This window comes from Suricata suricatta, chromosome X (genome assembly GCF_006229205.1).
Source record: "Suricata suricatta isolate VVHF042 chromosome X, meerkat_22Aug2017_6uvM2_HiC, whole genome shotgun sequence".
Lineage (NCBI taxonomy): Eukaryota > Metazoa > Chordata > Mammalia > Carnivora > Herpestidae > Suricata > Suricata suricatta.
The window spans coordinates 35,888,511-35,916,310 of NC_043717.1; positions in this window are offsets into that span (position 1 = coordinate 35,888,511).

The following is a 27,800-nucleotide window of genomic DNA, read 5'->3' on the forward strand; positions in this document are numbered from 1 at the left end:
AAAGCCCAGGCCACACTGTTCCAAACCAGACCCCTCTGAAGGCTTAGCTATGGCCTCTGTTGGGACCACATCACAGTTCAAATTCTCCCTCGCCCGAATCTTGCTTCCTTCACTCCATCATGGGTGTTAATCCCAACAGCACACCCCAAATTTCACAGGGCACATCTTGTCTCAGAATTTGGTCCTCAGGAAACTGACTTGTGACAATAAACTGATCATGTTTTTCAGTGAGGGACACCGAAATCAATTAGCCAACACCAACGATGCCTACAACAAAACGTCCTAATGGCCATTCTGGCTCTGTTGCCTATGACAGTCACTGGACACATTTTTATCTCCAATAGTTAACCGTCTCCCCTTGGCCTTTACCATTCCGAGATGCCATTGTTCTCGGTGAAATGAAGAAGCCCAGCCTCTCCCACCGTCACTGCAAACCTGAAGAAGACACGTGAGACAGCATACTCAAGTGCCCATCTCCATGCATTTCTCAGTGCAGCGAGGAGAAGGGAGGGGGGGTTGTCATTTTCACCCTGCCAGTGGATACAGTGGGAGAAGCTGGGAACAAGCGCACACAAGAAATTCACTCCAACATTCCAGTTTTTGAGTCTGAGTGCCTTCGGGTTATTTAAGGCATCTCAACCTTATAGGCCACTCTACTGTTCGGTCGTAGTCAACCACCCCAGCCGTTTCAGGTAATCCATGGAATCAAAACGGTCTGGGTGGTCCAGACTGTCGAGTTTCCAGATGAAGCCAGAACTATTAACAGGTACGTTCAGCCAATGTTACATTTCACCTTCTCTGGTCTAGTACCTTTATAATTCATTCTCATATATACTTCCCAGACTATCGCTGGTAAAGTTTAGCAGAAAGCTTGCCATTTTATTGTTTAAGGTATTTCCTACCCACGCTGTCTTTGAACTTGTCCCTTGCTGAGCAGACAGGACTCCAGTTATGGGTTTGGATTCAATGGAAGGTGAGGGCTGTGGGTTTTTTTCTTTTTAATGTTTATTTTTGAGAGAGAGGGAGAGACAGACGATCCAAAGCAGGCTCCTTGCTGTCAGCACAGAGCCTGATGTGGAGCTCAAACTCAGGAACCGGGAATTCATGACCTGAGCCAAAGTCAGATGCTTAAGTGACTGAGCCACCCAGGTGCCCCTTGCCATGGGTTTGATGAAACGTGGCATCCCCTGGTAAGGTAACATCCTCCAACCAGCTTAGAGCCACATCAACCCCAAGACAAATGCCCCCGTGTCTCTGCCCAGGTCCGTATTCACAACTGAGTGGTCCTCCCCCTGAATGCACAGTTAGATCTCACATTTCTCCTCTCCCCACTGCCGAGCGATACTTATATATGCACGCACAGGACATTTATTATTTCATGGAATTTCCCCTTAAGCTTGCCATTAGGTGCACCATCGTTTTTCAACTCTCATTGTTATCTAGATTTACTCAAGGTGAAAAATACGACAGAGATAACCCAGCATGTGAATCAGTTAAAGTTGAGTAACCAGAGTACAGGGACAAATGCCAGGTTGCCCACATTGACCTTGTTCTGCTTTATTCATCCATGTAAACAGGGCTTTATTCTTAGCATACCTATCTCACTCTCCTAAGTACCTGTGTGTGTGGCCTCTGTTTAAAAAGAAAAAAAAGCAAGAGCTCTCTTTTGGGACTCACAGAGCTGATATATTAGGGGTGAATAAGAATATTACATCCTTTGTAAATGGTCATAAGGCTCCAAATCCAAGTCGTAAATCCTAGTGACTTGCCTGAGGTCACATGTTTGGAAGAGCTGGATTCTATACTCAGATTTGCCTCCACCTAACTCCCATGGTCGTCGGCCTTATGGACAGAGGAGATGCATCAGGCCTGCATTCAAAACAAAGTCAGATGGAAAAGAAAAAAATCCCAAGACATAGTGGTGACAGCTCAGAGCCTGGAGCCTGCTTTGGGTTCAGTGTCTCCCTCTCTCTCTCTCTGCCCGTCCCCCACTCAAACTTGTCTCTCTCCAAAAAATAATTAATAAACAAACAAATAAATAAATAAATAAATGTAAAACCCTAAGGACTCCAGAACCTGAGCATATTGACACACACAGCATCATGCTGTCGGAATTAAGTTTATGTTTGTGGTGAGATATTTCTCTTCCACGAATACTCTCTATTTTTCTAATTAATCAACGTCGCTAGAATGCACTTACGGGATTTTAAAAGAGGCCAAAAGAGGCGGATCTTCGACAAAGCATCCATTTCATTATTGCAACTTGCAAGAGGGTGATTCTTGTCCCTGCCACTGTTTAGAGTTGGAAATTCATTCTTAGTTTGTAATAGGAAGAAAATCCCTTAGCCCAATGCAAAACAAAATCATGTAAAAGAAGACAGAGTTCGCTCCTCCCTAATTCATTTGCAATTCTTATTTTCACTCGTATCTTAGGCGATGATGTATGATGAAGCTGCTTATTTTCTGGAGTCAGATGTGGCATGATTATTTTTTTCCCTTCTCTCTTCTTCAGCCTCTCCAGGACACTTAAAATCAAAGTCTAGTTCACCATCAACTTAACTCTGAACATTTTCTTTGCAATGATTGCAAGATTTTCTCAAAATTAAAATTTACTAGAACAGCAAGACAGTGCTCACTGTTTTTTTTTTCTGGCTTTCATAGGGTTAAGATATTAAACAAGTACAGAGGCACCAGGTGGCTCAGTCGGTTAGGCTGCCGACTTCAGCTCAGGTCCTGATCTCACGGTCTGTGGGTTCAAGCCCTGCATCGGGCTCTGTGCTGACAGCTCAGAGCCTGGAGCCTGCTCAGATTCTGTGTCTCTTTCTCTCTTTGCCCCTCCTCCACTCACACTCTGTCTCTCTTTCTCTCAAAAGTAAATAAACATTTAAAAAAAAATTTTTTAAGATATTAACAAGTACAATGAATACAACGGTTAGATCAATGAGCTCTCATTTGTACAAAGTATAACAAAAAGCATGAGTCAAGGATGAGTAACATCTTAGAAAACTCCAACTCCCAGTTTGGGTAAATAAAATATGTTTAGGTAGGGCTGGCTATTATGAATAGGATGTTTAACGATGGCTTTCCTAAAAAATGTATAATTGAAGATGCTAAGAGTATCAGACATTCAAATTCCATCACGGAAATATAAAGATTACTAACTTTTCATTAGATCCCTAATGATATAGCATACACTGTGGCCTGGTATTGAAAGCATCTTGCCAAGTAATTCAGAGTAATGGTGCTAATGCTTTTCTGTGCAAAAAATTTCATGAAAGTACTCTCTGCCACTTCTTTTTGATCATTAGTGAACAGGTTCCCAGCATCCCTGTGGCCCAGAGGTAGCAGAAATCCAACCTTAGTCATGCCGTCTTATCCAACCAGTATGGAAAAGAAAAACAAACAAACAAAAAAAGCCCATATACCATAGGGGTGCTCCTTACTGCAAACTCCTAGGGTCCTAAAGCTTACAGTACATTCGTATTGTTTCTAGACGGAAGAATTGAGAAACCTTGTTCCCCTAGTTAAGTAAATGAATACAAATAGATGTATTCTAGCAAAATGACTCCAATCCAAGCTACAGGCTAAAGTCAAACAGTGGTTGTATTACCAGAAAGCATTTTTAATGATATATTAGTTGATAACTTAATTGCCTCCTCCTTCAAAAAGCTTGAAAAGGTGCGGAAAAGCATGTGATCTTTTTAAAGTAATCTCTACATCCAATGTGGGGCCCAAACCTATAACCCCAAGATCAACAGTCATATACTCTACCACCTGGGCCTGGCAGGTGCCTTGGATAGCATGTGATTGGCACACGGATTTGTTATATGGTCAATTCAGTCAGTCACTTTCTCATTTTCTGGGAAGAATGTACTAAAGGCTATATATGGGGACTGGCTGGCTCAGTTGGAAGAGCATGTGTCTCTTCATCTCGCTGTTGTGAGTTCAGGCCCCATTTTGGGTACAGGGATTAAATAAACAAAACTTTTTAAAAAATGTTTTTAGGAGCGCCTGGATGGCTCAGTTGATTAAGCCTACAACTCTTGATTTCAGCTCAGGTCATGATCTCACGTTTCGTGAGATTGAGCCCCATGTTGGGCTCTGAGCTGACAGTGCAGATCCTACTTGGGATTCTGTCTCCCTCTCTCTCTGCACTTCCTGTGCACACTTGTGCATGTGCTCTCTCACTCTCGCTCTCTCTCAAAATAAATAAATAAACATTTTAAAAAATGGGAAGGGGATGCCTGGGTGGCTCAGTCAGTTAAGCGTCCGACTTCGGCTCAAGTCATGATCTCGTGGTTCATGGGTTCGAGCCCCGCATCTGGCCTGTGCTGACAGCTCAGAGCCTGGGGCCTGCTTTGGATTATGTGTGTGTATGTGTCTTTCTCTCTGTCTCTCTCCCTTATTCACACCCTGCCTTTCTCTCTCTCAAAAATAAATAAACATTTAAAAAAATTTTTTTTATTTTAATGGCTTTACTAAATTCCATAGAATAGCAACACATTACTCCCATTACTCTTTCACTTAGAGGCACCTTGTATAATAACATATATGTAGAAAGGATTGGGAAAATTGAAATACTGTTAAGTTTTTATATGCTGCTTTTACCTTATCGTGTAAATTAGTTTTCATTAAAACCCTGGAGTGAAAGCATGCACTAAGACATTGAGAAACGAAATGTCTCATTTTACTGAGAATGTAAAATACAAAGAAAATGAGCTTTGTACAAGATTGATGTTTCCCATAATTCTTTTTTCTCCTTTTTTTGTTTTCCATAATTCCTCAAGCATTTTTTGAATATTCCTATTCTTAGAAAGACAAAGTATGAAGCCTTGTCGCGAATTGTCGAACGAATGGAATAAGGCATGGTATTCTTCAATCTTTTCTGCTCATGAAGTTCCAGCACAGTAATGGTCCTGGTCCCTCCAGGGGCCACCTCAATAACGTATCCTTAGGTTTTGGTCCTGTCCCCAGAAGCCCTCTCTGAGATGAAGATTCATGTGTCAGTGATCTATTATGGAAGTACGTGCTCCCAGGAGGACGTAGTTGGGGAGTGAGGGAAGCTGAGCAGGGCTGGGGAAGAAATAAACCAAGACGGAGATTTTAGGTGAATCCCAGCCTCTGGGAACTCTAGGATTTAAGTCATAACAGTTTGGCCCACTTCGTGGTAAGGGCCTATGGCTCTCCGATATACCCATCAGCCGTTGGCCACGGGCTGCCCTTGGGCACCAGGAAGACAAACTCCCAGGCATTCCTTGCTCTCAGTGTCTCTAGACAAGGCAACTCTTAATAATTCAAGTGTACATCTAAAAGGACGAATCACTAAGGGCAAAGCACACAGCAGCTGGGGTTTGGGTAAACAGAGTCCATACATGAGAACGAGGCCATAGCAGTGACCTCACCCACTACATCTTCAACCAGCTTATCGTCCTTGCAGGTCTCACTCTTGCTGCCTGAGATCACAGCCCGCACTGAAGGCCTTGGGTCTTAGGTGCTGCTTTCAAGTACACAGGTGAGTTCCTCTTCCTCGTGGCAGGAACAGCTTCTAGGCCCTTGCCAAAACAGACTAGGTCAACATCTAGGCCTCCTTGGACCAGCAGCTTCTCTTTTTACAGTTGATTTTGTTTACTGAGTACTATCTTCTCATTTACACCTTTCTACATCCAGAGTAGGCAACTATTTTGCATAATTAGCATTACATGACTGCTATTTCCACTGGCAGGAATCTCCCCAGTCAGAGGGAACTCAAGGTTTCCCAATCAAGCTTGGTATAATTTGCTGTATTTATTTTTGGTAATTCTACATCAGCGACATGTAGCCTGAGTAACTGATGCAGAAAAATGTGTCTTACAAAAACTGGCCAATCTTCCTGAGTGTAGTCCTTGGATGCAAAGCCAGGCTGCCCCACCTTTTCCTACCTTGGTCCTTCCCTGTTTGTTCCATTCACAAAACCTAGGCTCTGAGTTGAGATTATGAAAATTTCTTCTTCTTTTTTTTAATGTTTACTTATTTCTGAGAGATATAGAGCACATGAGAGTGAGGGGGGCAGCAGAGAGAGGGGACAGAGGATCTAAATCAGTCTCTGCACTGATAGCAGTGAGCGTGACGTGGGACTCAACTCACAAACTGTGAGATCATGACCTGAGCCAAAGTCGATGCTTAACTGACTGAGCCCCCAGGCACTCAATGGTCATTTATTCTTTAAAAAAAGAAAAAGAAAAAGACCACTTGAAGAGACCAGTAACAGACTTAAGAAAATATTGCAAACATGACCAAGAAAAGACCTGTACTCAATCAAATTCAACAATAACAATGAGCAGAAGATGTGGAGACATGGTCACCAAAGAAATATGGATAGCAAACAGGTTCAAAAAAAGATGCTCAACACCATTAGTCATTTTGGAAATGCAAATTAAAACCACAATAAGATACATACCCTCAAGAATGGCTAAAATGAGGGGCGACTGACTGGCTCAGTCAGTTAAGCATCTGACTTCGGCTCAGGTCATGATCTCACAGTTCGTGGGTTCGAGCCCCATGTCAGGCTCTGTGCTGAGAGCCTGGAGCCTGCTTCTGATTCTATGTCTCCCTCTCTCTGCCCCTCCCCTGCTTGTGCTCCCCCCCGCCCCTTTCTCTCTCTCAAAAATAAATAAGTAAACATTAAAAAGAAAAGAACGGCTAAAAAGAAATGTTAAGTATAATAACAACTGACAAAACCAAACGTTGATGAGGATGTGCAGCAACTAGAACTCCAGTGCTGGTCTCATCGCAGTGCAAAAGCATATAGCCACTTTGTCAAACCAGTTGGACAGTTTTTCCTCCCGTCATTGAGGGCAGCTCATTTGCAGTGATTCGCCAAAGCAGGAGTGTCCGACTTGGACCACCACTGAAGGACCATCCCAGCTCCAGAGCTACCCCTGAGGACTGTCTAAATTGCTTGTCGAGACTACACTGCAGCCCAATTTCTCCCTCTGCCCAATTCCAATTCCCTCCCTCCTTCTTAAGTGTTCACACAAGGGTATGTCCTAAGAAACCTTCTGCAGACTTACCCTTCTCTTCAAATCTGTGTCTCAGGAATCCCTATGTGAGAGACGCTTCCTGGCTTCTTCACCCTTTGAAGCCCCCGGTATTTCTGCCCAGCCTGACATGGGACAATCTCTTATATGAGAAAACCAAGGAGAAGCGGAACTTTTAGTATATGTGCTGCTGAAGTGAGCACTGAGCTCCTTGCTTTTAATACAGAATCTGAGCCTCTAACCTTACAGAATGTTACATTAGGGAGTAAAGACAGTACCATCCAAAGGAATTCCAAGTTAGCCTCTGCTCAGCCAAGGCTCTCAGAAGTACTTATAACTTGGATGCTTGGGTGGCTCAGTCGGTTGAGCATCTGAGTTCCGCTCAGGTCACAATCTTGTAGTTCATGACTTCAAGCCACACATTGGGCTCACTGCTGTCACCCTGTCACTGCAAAGCCCACTTTAGATCCTCTGTCCCCCGTTCTCTGTCCCTCTCCCACTTGTACGCTTTCAAAAATAAACAAATGTTTAAAAAAAAAAAAAAAAACGAAGAAGTACCTATAATTTAACCCCACTACAGTGTAGACTTCCATGCCCAGACCTTTCTCCTAACCTCCTCTGTTTCTCTGTGCAACAGACTGGGTCCACCAAGAAACGCCCAGTGAGATGGATATTTGCATGCAAGCAGTGTGCTGGGAAGTACTCTTAGGATCGACGTCTGTGGGCGACGAAGGGCAGCAGTACTGGGCAGAAGGAGGGATCAGCCCACGATGCAGCCACAGCAAAGGGGTGGCTGCCAGATTGAGGATCCCTCCCCCAGAGATATCCATGTCCTAATCCCTGTACCCCATGAATATCATCTTAGATGGCCAAAGGGACTTTAGAAGGTTGTGAGGCGTCTTCAGCTGGGGTGATCAGCGCAGATGATCAAGATGGGCCCAATAGAGTCATGTGGGTCCTTCTAAGGAAAAGATGGAGGCTGGCGGGTCAGAGTCAGAGCGCAAGAATGGAAGCAGAGGGCAGTAAGAAGAGAAGATGCTACGCAGCTGGCGAGGAAGATGGAAGAAGGGGACACAAGCCAAGGAACTCCAAAGGTCTCCGGAAGCTGAAAAATGCAAGGGTGTGGCTTCTCGCCAGGAGTGGCCTGAAGGAACACAGTCTTGCAGACATCTTAGTTGGAGCCCCGTGAGACCCATTTCAGACCTCTGACCTCCAGAACTGTACATTAACCAATCCATGTTGCTTTAAGCCCTTAAATTTATGTTAATTTGTTATACTCCCACAGAATGTCTCAGCCAATTCCAGAAGGAGCCCTCAAACTGGGCTGACCTTTCAAGGCTGTCACAAGTTGGGCTGATGAGCTTGGGCCTTTGTATCCCCAAAACAGACCATCCACTGGATACAATCTAGCCACTCAGCCCCCCAAAGAAAGGTCTAAACTTGACCAAGGCAGTTTTTCTTTAAGTAAACTCCACACCCAACATGGGGCTTGAATTCGAGACCCCAAGATCAAGAGTCGCATGCTCTACCGACAGAGCCTGCAAGGCAGTGTTTTAACAACCAAGGGCAATTCCCAGAAAGAGCTGACAGCACTCCAAGAAGCGGAGAGAATCAGCACTTAAAAGTCCTGGATAGATGAAGCGACAGATCGGGACAGCATACCACAGAATCCACTGCCCACGGAAAATCTATGTATCGTCTCCATCCGCACCTCCAGCTCTTGCAGTAATGATATATAGTCCCAGGAGGGAAAACAAACTTAGTTAGATGTGCTACTACCAAGCGAATTAAACTCCTTTGTCCTATTCCCACTTCAGCATTCCTGGGCTTACTGGCTGTATTGTGAGAGACCCCTGGGTCTCTGAAGTTAAGAAAAGCTTAGTGCAGATTTTCCCAGAAACTCCTCAAGGAGCAAGATCAATACAATTATTCTGAAACATGCTAAAAGCAAGAGACTGCCTAGCTGAGAATTCTCAAGGAAAAATTAGGAATTCGTTTTCAGGAACACATTTCTAAAGATTGAGTTCTTTGAAGGCCTATCAAAGGATGCAGTACTAATTTCATACATATTGCCATTGGTTGAAATACTTTGAGAAACTGATTAATATTTTAAGGGAGAATACGGGTGCCTGTGGCTCAGTTGGTTAGCCTCCAACTCTTGGTTTCAGCTCAGATATCATGGTTCGTGAGGTCGAGCCCCCACCCCCCATAAGAGGCTTCAACAGCAGGGAGCTTGCTCGGGATTCTGTCTCCTCCTCTCTCTGCCCCTCCCCTGCTAATGCTCTCTCCCTCTCTCCCTCTCCTTCTCCCTCTCTCTCTCTCAAAAATAAATATTTAAAAAATTCAAAAGTGTAACTCTTGCTACATCAAAAACAAACCCACCCTTTGCCCCCCCTTTAACTTTCTTTTTAAGCTTTTTATTTATTTTGAGAGAGACAGAGAGAGAAAGAGAGCGAGAGAATAGAGGATGGGCAGAGAGAAAGGGAGACAGAATCGGAAGCAGGCTCCAGGCTCTGAGCTGTCAGCACAGAGCGTGACATGGGGCTCAAACTCAGGAGCAGAGAGATCACAACCTGAGCCAAAGTCAGAAGCTTAAAATGACTGAGCCACCCAGGCGCCCCAAGAGTTCTGTTTTTGGCCACCCTGCATTTGATTACCGTTATCTGTGAATGCTTGACCCTTAGAACATAAAAATACAACCCTACCCAAATCCTGCCGGAGTGTGAAACACTTCCATTTCTCCATGTTCAGACCTTCATTACACTTTGAGTTCATTCAGCAGTCTCCCCCACACGCCCTGCTCCCAGTCACCCCTCCGACCCATCCTGCACACTGGGGCCAGATGATTTCGTGTGAAGAGCCTCTTCAATTATGCCACTGCTCTTGGTCAAACCCTTTTAATAGCTGTTCAAGGTCAGACAAGTTTCAAAGTCTTGTCCCTGGCCTTCAAGGGCCGCCACATATCTCCAAAACACCTTTGCAGCTTGCGCGCTGGCCCCTCAATCCTAGGATCCCGCCAAATCAGAATGCTTCTTAAACTGTTTACTGTTCTTCCTTCAACCAGAAACGCGTTATCCGTTCTTAGTAGCTGATATCTAAACCATCCAGAAACGTAAATGGTACAAAATGCCACATACAGCCATTGCTGATTCAACTAAGGAGATGCGATCCCTCCCACCTCCAGGGCTCAGTTAAGGACTCCCGTCCTAGTTAGGCATTATTTTGACTGCAGGTAATAAAACCCCGCTCGCATGGTTGAAAGAAAAAGCAGGGTTTATGTGAAACATGAGGCAGGATCTAAAAATCCAGAGTTCTAAATGGCAGCTGCATCTCAGGAGACGCAAGAGAAAAAAGTGAACCCAGAAAAACAAAAGATTGCTCTTAGATCTGCTCTTAGAATGTGAAAGCATGATTTATAGTGATACAAAGAAATGGACACAGTGGAAGAGAGTACCAGAGAGAATCCCTCTGCTCCATCTTTTACTGCAAGCATTAATTCAGCAAAAAGTTGTGGAGAGAATAAAGACAGAAAATGAAAGATGGGGGGATAGGGTAGGTTACAGATATTGAAATTATAAATGTTGATAGAAAAACATTACTTCATAACCAAAAAAAAAAAAAAAACACTCGTTTCAACTTAATAGCAAGTACTGGTGTGGATATAGAAGATGAATACCTTCCAAAATACTAGCTGTAGGGGCGCCTGGGTGGATCACTCGGTTGAGTGTCCGACCTGGGCTCAGGTTATGATCTCACAGTCCATGGGTTCGAGCCCTGCATCGGGCTCTGTGCTGACAGCTCAGAGCCTGGAGCCTGCTTTAGATGCTGTGTGTGTCTCTCTCTCTGCCCTTCCCCTGACCATGATGTCTCTCTCTGTCTCTCAAAAATAAATAAATAAATACTAGCAGTAGCATGGGGAGCGTGGGAGACAGACAGCAATGGGGGCATTGTTTAGGAATCAAGGAATCTAAGGGCGCCTGCGTGGCTCAGTCAGTTAAGCATCTAACTTCACCTCAGATCATGATCTCCCAGTTTGTGGGTTCGAGCCCCGCATTAGGCTCTGTGCTGGCAGCTGAGAGCCTGGAGCCTGTTTCAGATTCTGTGTCTCCCTCTCTCTCTGCCCCTCCTCCACTCATTCTCTGTTTCCCTCTGTCTCAATAATAAATAAAAACATTAAGAAAAAAAGGAATAAAGGAATCTAGTTTGGGCATTTTCCTATTATTGCCAAAATAGTAGATGCCAAGGGATCTTAGTTGTAATTTGCACTTTTGCATTACTGGTAAGGTGACTCATCTTTTCATATGTTTATTGGGTTATTCATATTTCTTCTGTAAATTGCCTGTATATATACTTTGCCCATATGTCTAGTGGGTGCTTTGTCTTTTTATTGATTTATAGCACTCTTTACATGTTATGAATATTAAAACTATGTGTGATGGACTGGGAGGAAATGCAGTACATACTTATTGTCTTTAAATGTTCTTATTTTTTCCCCCATAACACATTTTTCATTCTTTTTTTTAACGTTTTGGGGTGCCTGGGTGGCTCAGTCAGTTAAGTGTCCAACTTCAGCTCAAGTCATGATCTCGCAGTTGGTGAGTTCGAGCCATGCACTGGGCTTGCTGCTGTCAGCACAGACCCTGCATTGGATCCTCCATCCCCCTCTCCCTCTGCCCCTGCCCCACTCACACACCAACCCATCTGAAAACTAAACATTTAAAAATAGACAAGCAAATAAAGCTCTGTGCTATTATAATTCTACTTCTCACAGAAATTCTGCAGAAAAAGCACTTTCCAGAGCCAGAGGACAAGGAAGTGGCATGTGGACATGTTCTTCACTGCACCTGCACACTGACCCACACTCTTCCCTAAGATGATGTTGTCTTGGGGGAGCTGAACGTGGCTTAAGAGCCAGGAGAGTCCAACGTTTGTCAAAATTGCCATAATGTGACCCGCAAAGGCTCCTGGTACTTGTTCTTTCAGAGTAGCTATGTCGGAGGTCATACAGAAGGTTTATGACATGGCAGCAGACGAGCCGTTCTGTCATTTCCAACTCTACTCAGGGCACCCAGCTGCCTGTGATAATCGTCACGCGGGTCCCAACCAGTACAGGCCACTCGAATCTGTCCCTTCTCCATGTAATAACTCACTTCCATTAAATTCTGAATGCTACATGTATACATCAGGCATTATAAGAAAGAGAGAGAGAGAGAGTGGGTGTGGGTGTGTGTGTGTGTGTGTGTGTGTGCGTGCGTGTGTGTGTGTGTGTGTGTGTGTGTGTAAATCTGAAAGACCAGAAAATGTGATTAAGAAAGAAATTAGGGGGGGTGCCTGGGTGGCTCAGTGGGTTAAGTGTCTTGTCTGACTTTGACTTAGGTCATATCTCGCAGTTGGTGAGTTGAGCCCTGCATCAGTCTCCACGCAGGTGCAGAGCTGGCTTGGGATCCTCTCTCCACTCTCTCTCTCTCTCTCTCTCTCTGCCCTTCCCCCACTTGTGCTTGCTCACTCTCTAAATAAATAAGTAAACTTAAACTTAAAAAAGTAAGTAACAGTTCTCTTTAAAAAAAATTAGGGTCGACTGGGTGGCTCAGTTGGTTAAGGCTTTGACTCTTGATTTCAGCTCAGGTCATGATCTCACAATAGTGGGATTGAGCCCTACATCGGGCGCCTCCCTGACGGCGCAGAGCCTGTTTAGGATAATCTCTCTCCCTCTCTCTCAAAACTAATAAATAAACTTTAAAACACAACAGAAATTAAAAACCTGTGAAACACACCCCAAGTCACACAGAGTAACCCCACGGGCCCCAATCTACGTGAAAAACTAACAATAACACCAACAACAAAAATCCTGTTGTGAATCATGAACCTGCAGTCAACAAACAAATAGTAAATGTCACATCCTGTATCACTCATGGTCCCAGCAGGAAGCAGACAGTGCACTGAAATCAGGAGAGCATAGGGAGGGACTGTTACAGGCACTATCCCCCGGGGGGCTGATGGAAGTGAAAATTACCGGCAAAGAAAGGGAAGCAGAACTGGGCAGACGAAGGTCAGGTATGATGCCATCCCAGCCCAGGTCTCGGTACAGCGTAATGGGAGCCCAGAAGCTGTAAAGATGTCACAGCTTGGGCTGAAGGGGCCAGGCCACTACACTCCCTGAATTGACCAGTCATTGGCTATTGGCCACCCAGGGGGAAAAGGCATTTCCTTGGGTGAGTCAGCTCCTTCAGGAGAGAGCAAGTCCCTGAGACCAGAGGGAGTGAGTCCGCCCCTGCTGAAGAGGGATCTTGGCAACACAGCACAGATCTTTAAGCACTAGGTTCTTGAAACGATTTCCCAAAGTGCATGCGCAGTGCTTGGAAAATCATCGGATCACTTCGTTCACACCAACAGCTATGAGGTGTTGGACATGTCGACTGAGAGACAGATGGCCAGAGCATGTATAAAAATGGAACTTTCGCCCATAATATGCAGTAAGCAATACAGGAAAACAGCACATGACACCCAGTAACTGGGCCCCAGAGCCTGCCTACTGTCTCTAATAGGACTTGTAAGCCTAAGATTGCTATCTCCAGCAATAATCCAGGAAGCCAAATGGTAACTCCTAGAATAATTGGCCCGAAATGGCCAAGACTTGACTGAATGATGGACCATTTCCCTAATTTGTGTCCTTACTTCCGAGTTAGGACCAATGGGAGAAAGTCAGATATCCCCCCACAACCAAGCACATGAGACACCCCACTTCTAGATAGCTACCTCTGGCTTCAACATGCCAACCATCAGGACGCGTCTGAAGCCTTCCCCACTCTCTGCCGGCCTCTGAGTCGCGGCCAAAACACAAGTGATGGTGGCTGACTTCCTTGCTAGAGCTCTGAATGAACAGCTTTTGTCCCCACGGGGGTGGTTCACTTAGTTCCACACATCAGAACATCCTCGGAGAAGATGAACACGGTGAGTGGATAATTCGCCTTGTCCGGAGGCATCTGGACCCCAACCTGGAGTTCTGGAGAGCCATCCAAGAAATTTCTGGGCATTACAGAACAAAGTATTCAGAATCGTGAATACACCAAGTTGCTTTCAGGACACATCTAGGTGGACGGCAGGTCCGGACAAAAGAGCAAGTGCGAGGCTCGTACACAAATGATTTAGGAAGGAAGATCTGCCGATACCCAGAATAGACAACACGCTTCGATTTGAACAATCCAGGTGACAAGCTACATTCGTAGCTCTTCCAAATATTTCACAGGAGCAGATGCCCTGGGGAAAGGTACTTTGTAAATGTTCCAGATCTGATAGGAGGGGTTCCTTTGAGAGGCATGAGATTCAGGGGAAAATGAGTTCTTTTCTTTTATTCATCCATTTATTAATTTTTTTTTATTTAGAGAAAGAAAAAGAGACTGGAGAGGCAGAAAGGGAGGGAGAGAATCTCAAGCAGGCTCCACAGTGTCAGCATAGACCTGCTCGAACTCACAAACCATGAGATCATGACCTGAGCCAAAATCAAGAGGCCTTTGCTTCACAGACTGAGCCACCCAGGTACTCCCAAAATAAGTCCCCTTCTTAAGTACAAAGAGGCTACTTCCTGTGTTCTCTTCTTCCCACCCTGAATCATCAGGCCCAGGAAAACCATCGGTAGCTTTTTCCGAAACAAGGGGCCTCTCAGATCTGGTTCTTCAGCACGTCCCTACTTAGGCACATAACTTTCAGGCCACACACCAGTTTATCAGCCCAAAGAAATGACTCAGGCTGGACACTGTGTGAAATATAGCAGGCCAGTGGGAATGGGGAAGAAGAGGAGAAGGGGCAAATCCTGGCCTCGAATAATTTGGTAGCAGTTAACTGATAACACCTCAAGCTGGGCCTCAGTAAGACAAACTCATTAACCCTCATTAACACCTCAGCAGGGCTTAGTTTACCTTACAGGCTGGATTTAAAGCTGAGCCCCTCGAGAAGGAACCCTAAATGGATCCAGCTTGAAAAAGGGATTTCTGGGGGTGCCTGGGGGTCTCAGTCGGTTAAGTGTCTGGCTTTGGCTCAGGTCATGATCTCGCGGTTCATGGGTTCGAGCCCCGCATCAGGCTCTGTGCTAACAGCTAGCTCAGAGCCTGGAGCCTGTCTTCAGATTCTGAGTCTCCCTCCCGCTCAGTCTGACCCTCCCCTGCTCACACTGCCTCTCTCTTTCTCTCTCTCAAAAATAAATGAGAATTTTTTAAAAAGCAAAAGAGATTTCTGGGAGGCTTGGGTTACCAAAATACTGACAAATGGCACAGGAAGCATATATTCGGGGGATGGTAGAGAAAACACTGGAGAGCAAAACAGACGAAGAAAACCAGCCCTGCCTATGTCTTACTGTGACCCTTAGCTTGACTAGCTGATGAGCCAGTTGTGGTGTAAGTTGTTAGAACACAGGCTTATTATGATGAAATATCAGCACTGAGGGCAGGAAGAGTGGCCATTAGAGATAAACCATCATTCTTAGTCGGTCCAGCCCAACACAACCCCTTCCTGACGACTGGCCGGGCCCTGAGTCACCAGCCCACTCTAAGCCCTATGGGTAAAGGAAAAGTCTTCAGCAAGGCCACGCCTCGCTCCCCCTGGCTACTGGATGAGCCACTTTGGCTTCTGTGGGGTTTTGGTTGGGGAAGGGTCTCCCATGTGCAATAAGGCCCCAAAGAGCATACATGTACTTCCCCAGCGATGTGGTTAAAGACCTACACCCCTATCTCTCCGAGAAGGCAAGGTAACATTTCTCAAATGCTCACTGGAGTTAAGCCTCCTAACAACTCTCTGAGTTTCTTGCTCTTTACACTGAAAGGGATCAGACTACGCCACCCCACAACACTCTTTAGCAGAAAGATTCTTTTTAGCTGAAAGCAATTAACAGCAGACATAAGAACTCTCTGCCTAAAAGCAAGGCATAAATTTTGTTTTATGAAGGCATCCCCTTCCCCTCTCTCATACCAAGAAGAACCCAGAAATGGCACCAATTTGAATCAGCATAACAAATCTTACTACAAAACTCTTTATTCCCATTAGTGCCCCCAGCTACTGACCCTCTCACAATGCACAGCCCCTAGGAGCTGAAACCCGTTGTGTGGGCAATTCTCCACAATACACTGCTCTTTGATAAAATGGCATTTAAAGTCTCAAGCCTCACCACTTCTGAGTTCTCAGTGAAGCTCCTGTGTGCATGCATAATAAATGTTTTCTCCTGTTAGTCTTCTGTCTGCTTAATTTGCAGGCCCTGGTGAATGAACCTAAAAGGGAGAGAAAAAGTGTTTCCTCCCACACAGACATTAACCCCACTTTATAGATAGGAAACTGAGTCACAGAGAGATTGAGGGCAAAATAGCCAGTAGCTAGTGCCAGGATGTGGGACCAAGAGGTCTGATTCCAATTCCCATGCTCTTCTTTTTCACCTCTACGCTCTGGCTTGAATATTGCACTGCAACGCCTATTTGGAAAAAGCGAATTCTCCAATGCAGCCCAGTTTCACACAGGGGTCATATCATATTCAAAATACATACTGAGTCTTTAAATACTAGAATCAGACTCAGTGAAGCACAAAAATAGGTGCAAGGAGACTGAGATGGAAGCATGGAGCACTCGGCCACCGAGTCCTAGATGGGAAGAATCTCTTGACATATTTAAATCCCTTCTTCGATCTCCCTTTTGCACACACACAGGAAAATTCATGTATGTTAAATGTGCACACAAAGCTAGGCCACCGTGTATAAAAACAAGACATGGTGTGTAGGTTTCGAAAAGGACTCAGAAATAGAAGGACAAAAGGAAGAGATGTATGAGGCACTGCCCAAGTTTTCCTTCTACTCAGCCTGCGATGACAAAATGGGATTTCTGCCGATCAACTGTAGGCGGCGCCAAAGCCTCATGCAAACAGAAAAGTGCTGGGGGGGGGGGGCACCTGGGGGGCTCAGTCCGGTAAGTGTTCCACTCCTGGTTTGGCCTCAGGTCATGATCTCACAGTTTGTGAGTTCGAGCCCCATAATAGGACTCCGCGCTGAGCGCATAGAGCTTGCTTGGGATTCTCTCTCTCTTTCAAAATAAATAAATAAGGGGCACCTGGGTGGCAGAGTTGGTTGAGTGTCCGACTTCAGCTCAGGTCATGATCTCGTCATGAGTTCGAGCCCCATGTCGGGCACTGTGCTGACAGCTCAGAGCCTGAAGGCTGCTTCAGATTCTGCATCTCCCTCTCTGTCCTCCCCTGCTCATGCTCTGTGTTTCTCAAAAAGGAATAAATGTTTAAAAAAAATTTAAAAACTAATACAAAGGGGCGCCTGGGTGGCTCAGTCAGTTAACCATCCGACTTCAGCTCAGGTCGTGACCTGTCGGTTCCTGAGTTCGAGCCCTGCGTCAGGCTCTGTGCTGACAGCTCAGAGCCTGGAACCTACTTCAGATTCTGTGTCTCCCTCTCTCTGCCCCTCACTGGCTCATGCTCTATCTCTGTCTCTCAAAAATGAATGTTAAAATAAATAAATAAACAAACTAAAAAGAAAAAAAGTGCTGAGCAGTGCTTCTAGCAAGCTCCGGAAGAGAAAGCACAGGCAAGAGGGTCAGGGAAGGAGAGAGAACCTCAGGGTAAACTGCTTCCAGCAAGGCTGCTGCAGGAAGCCAAGGCGCTGGGTGTTCTGACAGCTCTCCAGTTATTCTCTGCCTCTACCCCCCACCCACCGGGTGTATTGCTAAAACACCACCGAACGGCTTCAGAGCCGGAACCCAGTAGAAACGCTTGGAGGGGCCGTAATGATGTCACACACACATCCATGCAGCTCCCAGAGGTTCAGGACATTGGCCTATCAAGGAAGCTACAGCCCATACTTTTCGCCTCATGAGTACAACATTCCAGGGGCGCCTGGATGGCTCGGTCAGTTAACCGTCTGACTCCAAGATTTCGGCTCACGTGATGAGCTCGCGGTTCAAGAGTTCGAGCCTCATGTTGGGCTCCGAGGTAACAGCACAGAGCCTACTTGGGACTCTCTCTCTCTGCCCCTCCTCTGGTCACATTCTCTCTTTCTCTCTCCCAAAATAAATAAAACTAAAATAACAATTTTAAAAAAGCAATCAAGGCAGTGAGCATGAGGCTAACATCCAGACCCTGGAGTTGGACAGAGCCACAGGGCCTCACACCACAGAATCTGAGCTGTAAACAGAAATGGCCAGTGCCACACGGCCCACCTCATGACGTCATCTGTTCAAATGAAAGGGGATGAGCACACTGCCGCCTTAACCATATCGTGTTTGTTCCAGATGAATGATAATTCCATTTCACAGCTCAAGGATTAAATTTCAGGTTATCTCTTAATAACAATTCAGTAGGGGCACCTGGGGGGGGCTCAGTCGATTTAAGTATCAAACTTCAGCTCAGGCCATGATCTCACGGTTTGTGAGTTCGAGCACCAGTGAGACCCGCTTCTCTCTCCCTTTCTCTCCCTCTCTTTCTCATTCATAAATAAATAAATAACAAAAGTAACAATGCAGTAATTTAACATAAACAATTGGGGCGCGCATTGCAAGGGTGGTTACTATACAGGGAGCCTGAAGTAACCCTTCCAGGCTTCACTGAGCTCGGAACCAGGGCAGTCCGCAATGACAGACTTTGGGTGTATGCATCGCCCTTACTAGCAGAGAGTTTTGTTATTTTTTTTTATTGTTTATTTTTGAGAGACAGAGAGAGACAGAGAGTGCGAGCAGGGCAGTGGCAGAGAGAGAGAGGGACACAGAATCTGAAACAGGCTCTAGGCTCTGAGCTGTCAGCACAGAGCCCAACGCGGGGCTGGAACCCACGAACTGAGAGATCATGTCCTGAACCGAAGACAGACGCTTAACCGACTGAGCCACCCAGGCGCCCCAGCAGAGATTTTTCTAATATCTGCACATTCCAGCAGCAATGATGGTGGCAGGGGAAGACAAAGGGAGAAGAAGGGGGTGGGGACAAACCAGAGAGGATATGAGGAAGAGAACATGGAAGGAGGAAAAAGGGAAAAAGAGGGAGACTGGAGGGGGTAGGAGGAAGGGGAGGCTCTAAGGGGGAACGAAGAAGACATAGAGAGAGAAAGAGAAGAAAGGAAAGGAAAAAGAAGGGGCGTCTGGGTGGCTCAGCTGGCAGAGCGACGGACTTCGACTCAGGTCATGATGTCACAGTCTGTGGGTTCAAGCCCTGCATAAGGGGTCTGTGCTGACAGCTGGGAGCCTGGAGCCTGCTTCCGATTCTGTCTCCCTCTTTCTCTGCCCCTCCCCCACTGTGTTCTGTCTCTCAAAAACTAAATAACAACCATTACAAGAGGAAGAAAAAAGAACAGTTGAGTTTTAGGAGAAGAAAAACAATAACACAAAAGGCTTGTTGGATGGTTGGTTGGTTTTTGATCTGTTGTTTCTTGGGTGACACCGCCACAGCTGGCTGTACTCCATGGGGACTAAGCAAATTTTTTCTTGTAGGAAGAAAACCAAGTAGAATGACTTAGGCAAGGCTAGAAAAGTGGAAACACGGTACAGGAAAAGCAAGGTTGAAGAAGAAAAGAGGAGGAGGCTTTTCGTGTCTTATTGTTGCTGGAATGCAGGGAAGCCCCAGGGAGAACAGGTTCCAAAGTATCGCCCACCTGATTTCTGTAACATTTCTAAAGCTGCCCAGAAGCACTCCATAATTGACAGCAGATAGATTTTATTTGAAAGAGAGAGAACGGAAAAGGCACCAGTCATCAAATGCTGTTTACCATTTCGGCTGCCACGTGGCATTGAACCGAAGGTAGAAACCAGTGCAAGAGAACAAATTCAAATCAAGGTGGGCAGGTTCCAGGTTTCTCTCAGTGCTGCCACACAGGTCTGACAGAGGCAGGTGCACTGGAGCGGCGAATGAACACAGCATAAAATAGACGCCCGGAAGCTGCAGTTAATTGCTCTTCAGAGTATTCTACCAGGTATCATTTGATTCGGTATTTTTCTTTGGAAAATGGTATGCTATCTAATTTTCGGGAAAAATAGTATTTTGGCAGGGAATCATATAAATAAGGCAGATCAATGAAGTTTAGAGCCTTGGTATTAAAATTAAGGCGTCGGGGGGGCTCCTGGGTGGCTCCATCAGTTAAGCATCCGACTTCAGCTCTGGTCATGATCTGGCAGTTCGTGGGTTCGGGGCCCACCTCAGGCTGTGCTGACAGCTGGGGCCTGGAGACTGCTCTGGATCCTATGCCTCCACCCCACCTCTGTCCCCTCACCCGCTCATGCTCTCTCTCTCAAAAATAAGTTTCAAAAAAAAAAAAAATTGAGGCATTGTGGCCAGCAGCACCAACAGCATCTGGGAGGCGGTAAGAAAAGCACAATTTGTGGGGCACCTGGGTGGCTCAGTCAGTTAACTGTCCAACTTGGACTCAGGTCATGATCTCGCGGTTCATGAGTTCAAGCACCACGTCCGTCTCTATGCTGACAACTCAGAGCCTGGAGCCTGCTTTAGATTCTGCGTCTCTGTCTCTCTCTGCCCCTTCCCTGCTCTCACTCTGTCTCTCTCTCTCTCAAAATATATAAACATTAAAAACTTAAAAAAAAAAAAAAAAAAAGCAGAATTTGGACCCAGCCCCGGGCCCACTGAACCCAAATCCGCAGGTTAAATCCAATCCCCAGGGGACTCACATGTAGATGAAAGTTTGAGTAGCCTTGGCCAGGAAAAAACAATGATCTGTGAACACCTCAAGCAGTCTTTGTTCAGCAGGAAATCCCGTGTGCTACCTGGATATGCCCTTGTAACTGATCTGGGCAACCTCCACCCCCGGCCCCATCACACAGTTCAGGCAGACCTTCCATCACGGATTAATCAATCATGGACACTTGGAACATTGTCCAGAATTGTGAAACTGAATCTAACTCGGCAGTAATGGGGCGGGGCGGGGGGAGTGAACAGAAATGCACTTAATGTTAGGTCAGGTGCTTTCCAAAGCAAACGTTGTGTCCCTGTATGGGTGCATGTGCACGGGCGGGTCGCCCAAGCTGTAAGAAGGGTCAAAACCATCTGGAGAACTTGCTGAAACACACCGCCGAGTCTCTGACTCAGTGGGTTGGGCATGGAGCCTGAGAATGTGCATTTCTACCTCATTCTAAATGCTGATGCTGCTGGTCCAGGCATCACACTTTGAGAACCGCCGGTCTCTGTCCATCCCCCCCCTACCCCTTTTACCTTCATATAAAGACACTGTTCTCTATCCTTTCCCTTTAGAGACTTGTTCTCTGCAAAGTGAGGTGTACAGTTGCGTGATGTGGTACCAGATACTAGTTGCTTACCTTATTACTTAAGAGACCAGGAGTTTTATAAATATTTTCGAGGACACTCTTAAGAATACGGTCTTAAGGGGCGCCTGGGTGACTCAATTGGTTAAGCGTCTGACTCTTGATTTCAGCCCAGGTCATGATCTCAAGGTTGTGAGATCCATTCTCGTATCAAGCTCTGAGCTGAGGACTGAGCCTGCTTAAGATGCTCTCTCTCCCTCTCTCTCTACCCCTGCCCTGCTCGTTCTTGAGCATGCATGCTCTCTCTCTCTCAAAAAAAATGGACAGTCAAGAACCATTCAAGAAACAGACTGATTAGGTCCTGGAATAGCTTGTACGTTAGATTCATGCTTCTCAAGAGTGACCCCCAAAAGTGTGTGTGACCACAGCCCGTTCAGCCCTGCCTTCTGGAAAGAACCTCATCCTATTTCAACCTTCTACTATCAACAGCATGCTCGTTCTCCTCTTTTCTACCAGTTCCTCTAGAACTGTCCACAGTGTCACTTCAGTGCTTGTTTTCAGCCAATCCAACAGGACTCCTGATGCAGACTGTGTTGCGTCTGTGCCCTCCCCCTCCCCCGGTGTTTCCTGGCCTCACTTCCCTCCCCCAGGCACCAGACTCTGCTAGAAACCCTACTAAAGATCTACAGCCTTACTACAGATCGGACTGCTACCTGGCCTCCTCGGAAGCCATCTTTATACACCGATTCTTCTAGCAAAGAGCCACTTGCGTTGACATACTTGCTTCCTTGCTGGCCTGTGCCTTGCTAAGGTCTGCCTTCCAGTTATCCCTGCCTGCCGGCTCATGGTCCGATTTCTGTACAAGTTACCATCTTCTTCCTGAGTCATTTTTGGGTGCTGACCTACAGTTACACGGCCAGCTCCCTCTGCCTTGATAACTTTAACCGCTGACAGTGACTTCCCATCAGGGTTTTTTTCATGTAGCCCAACAGGTGTCTCAATATCCACTATTTGGCCCTTTGTACTGGATGCCTCTGCTACGTTAATTATACGCTCTGGGCCCTACTCTCATTTCAACCAGTGCTACAGTGGACGGGTCTGTGTGAAGACCCACTTCTGCCTTTATCCCACGTCAAGCCACACGTCTTCTGTTAGCTTTTTGCTTTAGAACCTTCTCCAGGATATTAGCAGTTTGTTTTTCCTGCCTGTACATGGGACCCACAGGGGTGGGAAAGTAATGTCCCCGGGGGCAATTTTCAAAGAATAGGGGGAAAGGAGTGATGGCTAAAATTTCTAGTCTCCCATCAGTTCCTTTACACTTTGTTTTTTTTTTTAATGTTTTTTGTTTGTTTATTTTGAGAGAGATAGAGAGAGAGTGAGCACGAGCTGGGGAGGGGCAGAAAGAGAGGGAGAGGGAGAATCCCAAGGAGACGCCACACTCAGTGTGGAGTCCGACGTGGGGCTCGATCTCATGACTGGGATATCATGACCTCAGCCAAAATCAAGAGTCAGATGCTTAACCGACTGAGCCTTCCAGGCGCCCCACCCTCTTTACACTTCTTACGAGGCCCGGGTGGAACAAAGATGCTCTCCCTCATAGCAATGACCTCCATTGTGCACAATTATATTGTGCTTTCACTTCCCCATCTCGCTTTCCCACTTCTCCACTTTAACCTCAGGAACACAATCCCCAAAGAAACCACCTGCACTTGATTCTCTGTCTCAGTTTGTGCTCCCCCAAGGCAGAGCCTATGATAGTCATACAGTCTCCTTCACACTTTCTTCCAAAATGACTCTTCAGTGGTGCCTGACTGGCTCAGCCAGTAAAGCATCTGACTCTTGATCTCACAGTCATGAGTTCAAGCCCCACATTGGTGTAGAGATAGATAAATAAGTGATACATAGATAGATGATTGATAGATAGATAGATAGACAGACAGAAAATGAAATAAAATAAAAATAAACTCCACAGAAAATGTCAAATAATACATAACACTGAAGAGGAAAGAAAAAGGGTCTAGAGACCCTTGAAATAGAGGTAATAAAGGTAGTTTAAAATAGAGATATGGTGGGGCGCCTGGAGGGCTCAGTCGGTTAATCATTCAACTCTTGATCTCGGCTCAGGGAGTCATCTCACGGTTCAGGAGTTTGAGCCCCATGTCGGGCTCCTTGCTAACAGTGGCAAAGCCTGTTTGGCATCCTGTGTCTGCCTCTCTCTGCCCCTCGCCTGCTCTGTCTCGCTCTCTCTAAATAAGCTTAAAAAAACAAAAATATAAAATAAAAAAGAGAGGTGGTGATATTACGCACAACAGGGAGTTTTGTACACACACACGAACTCCAAGGTCCAGGTTATCAACGTCCTTTGACTGTCAGGACCAATCCTCAGGGCAGATCACATACACAAACTTAGAGCTCCTAGTAAAAAGGGTTATAGGGTGGAGGGCACCACCAACATATTCAGCATCATAGTCTTTAAATTATAACGTTATGGTACCTCTGGAATGGTAAAATATAGAGACTCTAACATGGAGAAGTAATTTGTTTAAGATCCATTAGTCAAGTGGTAAAAAAAAAAAAAAACAAAAACTACTGCTGACCTTTTGGTGGAAACACAGGTTAAAGAACAGAGAGTCAAGAAGAGAATATATATGTGTTTGGAAAGGGATAAAGTGAGTGTTAAAAAGCGATTGACAGAATAATTGATCCTTGGTGCCTCCTGCCAGGAACTGTAAGAACCCAGATCGGTGACACGCAGAAAACAGGATACAGACTCACCATTAGCAGATGATGTTGGTGCCCGGCCCATATCCTTTCAAATTCACTCTGGTGGTTTGAAACTATGGCCACAAATTCTTTAACACACCTCCTTTCAAAAGGTGGAGAATGAAAACCCTACGCTTACGCAGGGATTGGAAGGAGTGATTTGCTTCTAACAAAAATAGGGTACGGCAAAAATAGATCAGGGTGCGTGACTGCCAAGAAGAGGCCATAAAAGTCCTCGAGGCTTCCTCACTGCTGTCTCTCAGAGCAATCTCTCTGAAGAAGTCAGTCGCTAGGACTTGAAGATACTCAAGCAGCCCTGAGGAGGGGACCCCCTGGCAAGGAAGTGAGGCCCCATCAGCGGCTATGCAAGTCCGCCATCTTGCAAGCAGAGCCTCCAGCCTCAGTCAAGCCTTCAGCTGACTGGAGCCTGGCTGCCATCTTGAATCCAATTTCATGAGAAAATCTGAGCCAGAATTACCCAGGTAAGCTATTTCCTGACTCACAGAAACAGGGGCTTAGAAATAATAAACATTTAATACCTGAAGCCACAAAACACTCGGAGAACAAGACGGAGGAACAAAGCTCCCTTGACATGGGTATTGGTAATGATTATTTGAATAAGATACCTAAAGCACAAATAAAAAACCAATCAGCAAGATGACATCAAACTAAAAAGCTTCCACACAGCAAAATAAATAAATAAGTAAATAAATAAATGAAAATTAAAAAAAAGATTGAAAAAGCAACCTATAAAAGGGGAGACAATATTTGTAAATCGCATCTGATAAATTAATAAACTATATTAAAAACGCCTCAACTCAATAGCCAAGAAACCCAAATAATCAATTTTATAATGGGCAAAGGATGCGGATAGACATTTTTCTAAAGAAGGTGTATATATACATATGCAAGTGACAACAGGTACATGCAAAGTGGCACAACATCTCTAATCACCAAGGAATACAAATCAAAATCACCTGGAAATATCATCTCACACCTGTCAGAGTGGCTATTATCAAAAAGACAAGAAATAATAAGTGTTGGGAAGGACTGGGAGAAAATACCCTTGTGTGCCATTCATGGGAACATAAATTGGTAGACACATTGGAAAACTGCACAGAAATTTCTGAAAAAAAATTAAAACTAGAACTACCAGGGGCACCTGGGTGCATCAGTCAGTTGAGCATCCGACTCTTGATTTTGGCTCAGGTCATGATCTCATGATTCACAGGATTGAGCCCTGCGTTTCACTGACAGCAAGGAGCCTACTTGGGATTCTTCCTCTCCCTCTCTCTCTGCCCCTCCCCTCCTCGTGCACGCCCCCTCTCTGAAAATAAATCAATAAACATTTTTAAAAAATAGAACTACCACATGATCCAGCATTTCTACCTGTGGGCATATATCCAAAGGAAACAAAAGCACTCTATCAAAAAGGTAGATATACCACCATATTCATTGTGGCATTATTTATGATAGCCAAGATATGGCTGGGGTGCCTGGGAGGCTCAGTCGGATAAGCTTCCGACTTCGACTCAGGTCATGATCTCCCGTTTCGTGGGTTCGAGCCCCATGCCAGGCTCTGCACTGGAAGCTCAGAACCTGGACCCTGATTTGGATTATGTGTATCCCTCTCTCTGCTTCTCCCCCATTCTTGCTCTGTCTTTCTGTCTCTCAAAAGTAAATAACCATTAGAAATTTTTCAAAAAGAGGGAACCTGGGTGGCTTATTCCGTTAAGCATTTGACTTCAGTTCAGGTCATGATTTCATGGTCTGTGGGATCGAGCCCCACGTTGGGCTCTGTGCTGAAAGCTCAGAGCCTAGAGCCTGCTTCCAACTCTGTCTCCCTCTCTCTCTGACCCTCCCCCACTCATGCTCTGTCTCTCTGTCACTCTCTCAAAAATAAATAAATATTTTTTTAATTCAAAAGGTACACTTCCAGGTACAAGATAAATAAGTTCTAAAGGATGTAGAGTACAACATGGTGACTATAGCTAACTTTGCTGCAGTATGGTTGATGTCAAAGTTGCTAAGAGGGAAAATCCTAAAAGTTCGCATCACAAGGTTAAAAAAACTTTCCCCTTTCCTTCATACTGACAGGAGCTGATGGATGTTAACTAAACTTCTTGCGGTAATCATTTCATTGTATATGTAGGTCAAGTCCTTATGCAGCACACTTTAGACTTCTACAGTTCCACGTGTCAATAATATCTCAGTAAAACTGAAAGAAACATTTACTGATAACAAGCATTTATTATCACATAAGATCTGGAAATAATTTGGTATGCAGCAATAGATAATTAACATATTCACTACTAGAGTGCATGCCACCCCAACAGCTTCCAAAAGAAAGAACTGGTAACTCTGTGCCAGAGGTCGTTCTCTGGCTGCCAAGACACACCCAACCCAGCATGAACAGGTAGGCCAGAAGGAACAGGGAGTCAACATTCCAAAAGCCCTCCTTCAGTGTCTGGTAGATTGTTGGATAAACACTCCAGTCTCCTTGCCCTAAACATAGGACACCATCTTCTAGATGTTCTGCATAGAATGGAGCACCAGGTACTCACAGGTAAGTAGCCTGTGGGTTAATACACATTTTACTAATGGTGTTGGGAAAGTCAGACAGATACATGAAAGAGAATGAAACTGGACCACTTTATTCCACCATACATAAAAATAAACTCAAAATGTGAGACATGACACCATAAAAATCCTTGAAGAGAGCACAAGCAGTAATTTCTCGGACATCGGCCATAGCAACACTTTTCTAAATAGTTCTCCTGAGGCAAGGGAAATAAAAGCAAAAATATACCACGGGGACTACATCAAAATAAAAAGCTTCGGGGTGCCTGGGTATCTTGGTTGAGCGTCTGATTCTTAATTTCGCCTTAGGTCATGATCCTGGGGTCATGGGATCAAGCCCCACATCAGGCTCCACACCCAATGTGGAGCTTGCTTGGGAGTTTCTCTATACCTCTGTCCCTCTCCCCCACTCACAATCTCTCTTGCCTTCTCTAAAATAAAAATTAAAATTAACTTATTTTAAAAAAGGCCTCTCTGCACAGTGAAGGAAACAATTGATAAAATTAAAAGACAATTCATTAAATGGGAGAAGATATTTGTAAAGGCCATACCTGATAAAGGGTTAGTACCCAAAATGCATAAAGAACTGATAGAACTCAACACCTGAACAACAAATTACCCAATTAAAAAATGGGCGACATTTCTCCAAAGACAACATGCAAGTGACCAACAGATACATGTAAAGATGCTCAACATCACTTATCATCGGGGAAAGGCAAATCAAAACTACCATGAGATACCGCCTCACGCCTGTCAGAAGGCTAAAATCAAAGATATGAGAAACAAATCAAGGATGTGGAGCAAAAGGAACCCTCGTGCATTGTTGGTAGGAATGCAAATTAGTGTGCCCACTGTGGAAGATGGTATAGAGGTTCCTCAAAGTTAAAAATAGAACTATCCTACAATCCAGTAACTGCACTACTAGGCATTTACCCAAAAACTAAAAAAATAATAGTTCAAAGGGATACATGCACCCTATGTTTACTGCAGCATTATTTACAATACTTAATTACACTAGCACCCAAAGTTTCCACTGATAGATGAATGGATAAAGAAGATATGGTGTGTGTGTGTGTGTGTGTGTGTATAATGGAATACTATTCAGCCACAAAATGAATGAAATCTTGCAATAGATTTGCAATAACATGGATGGATCTAGAGAGTATAATGCTGAGTGAAAAATAAGCCAGTCAGAGAAAAACAGAT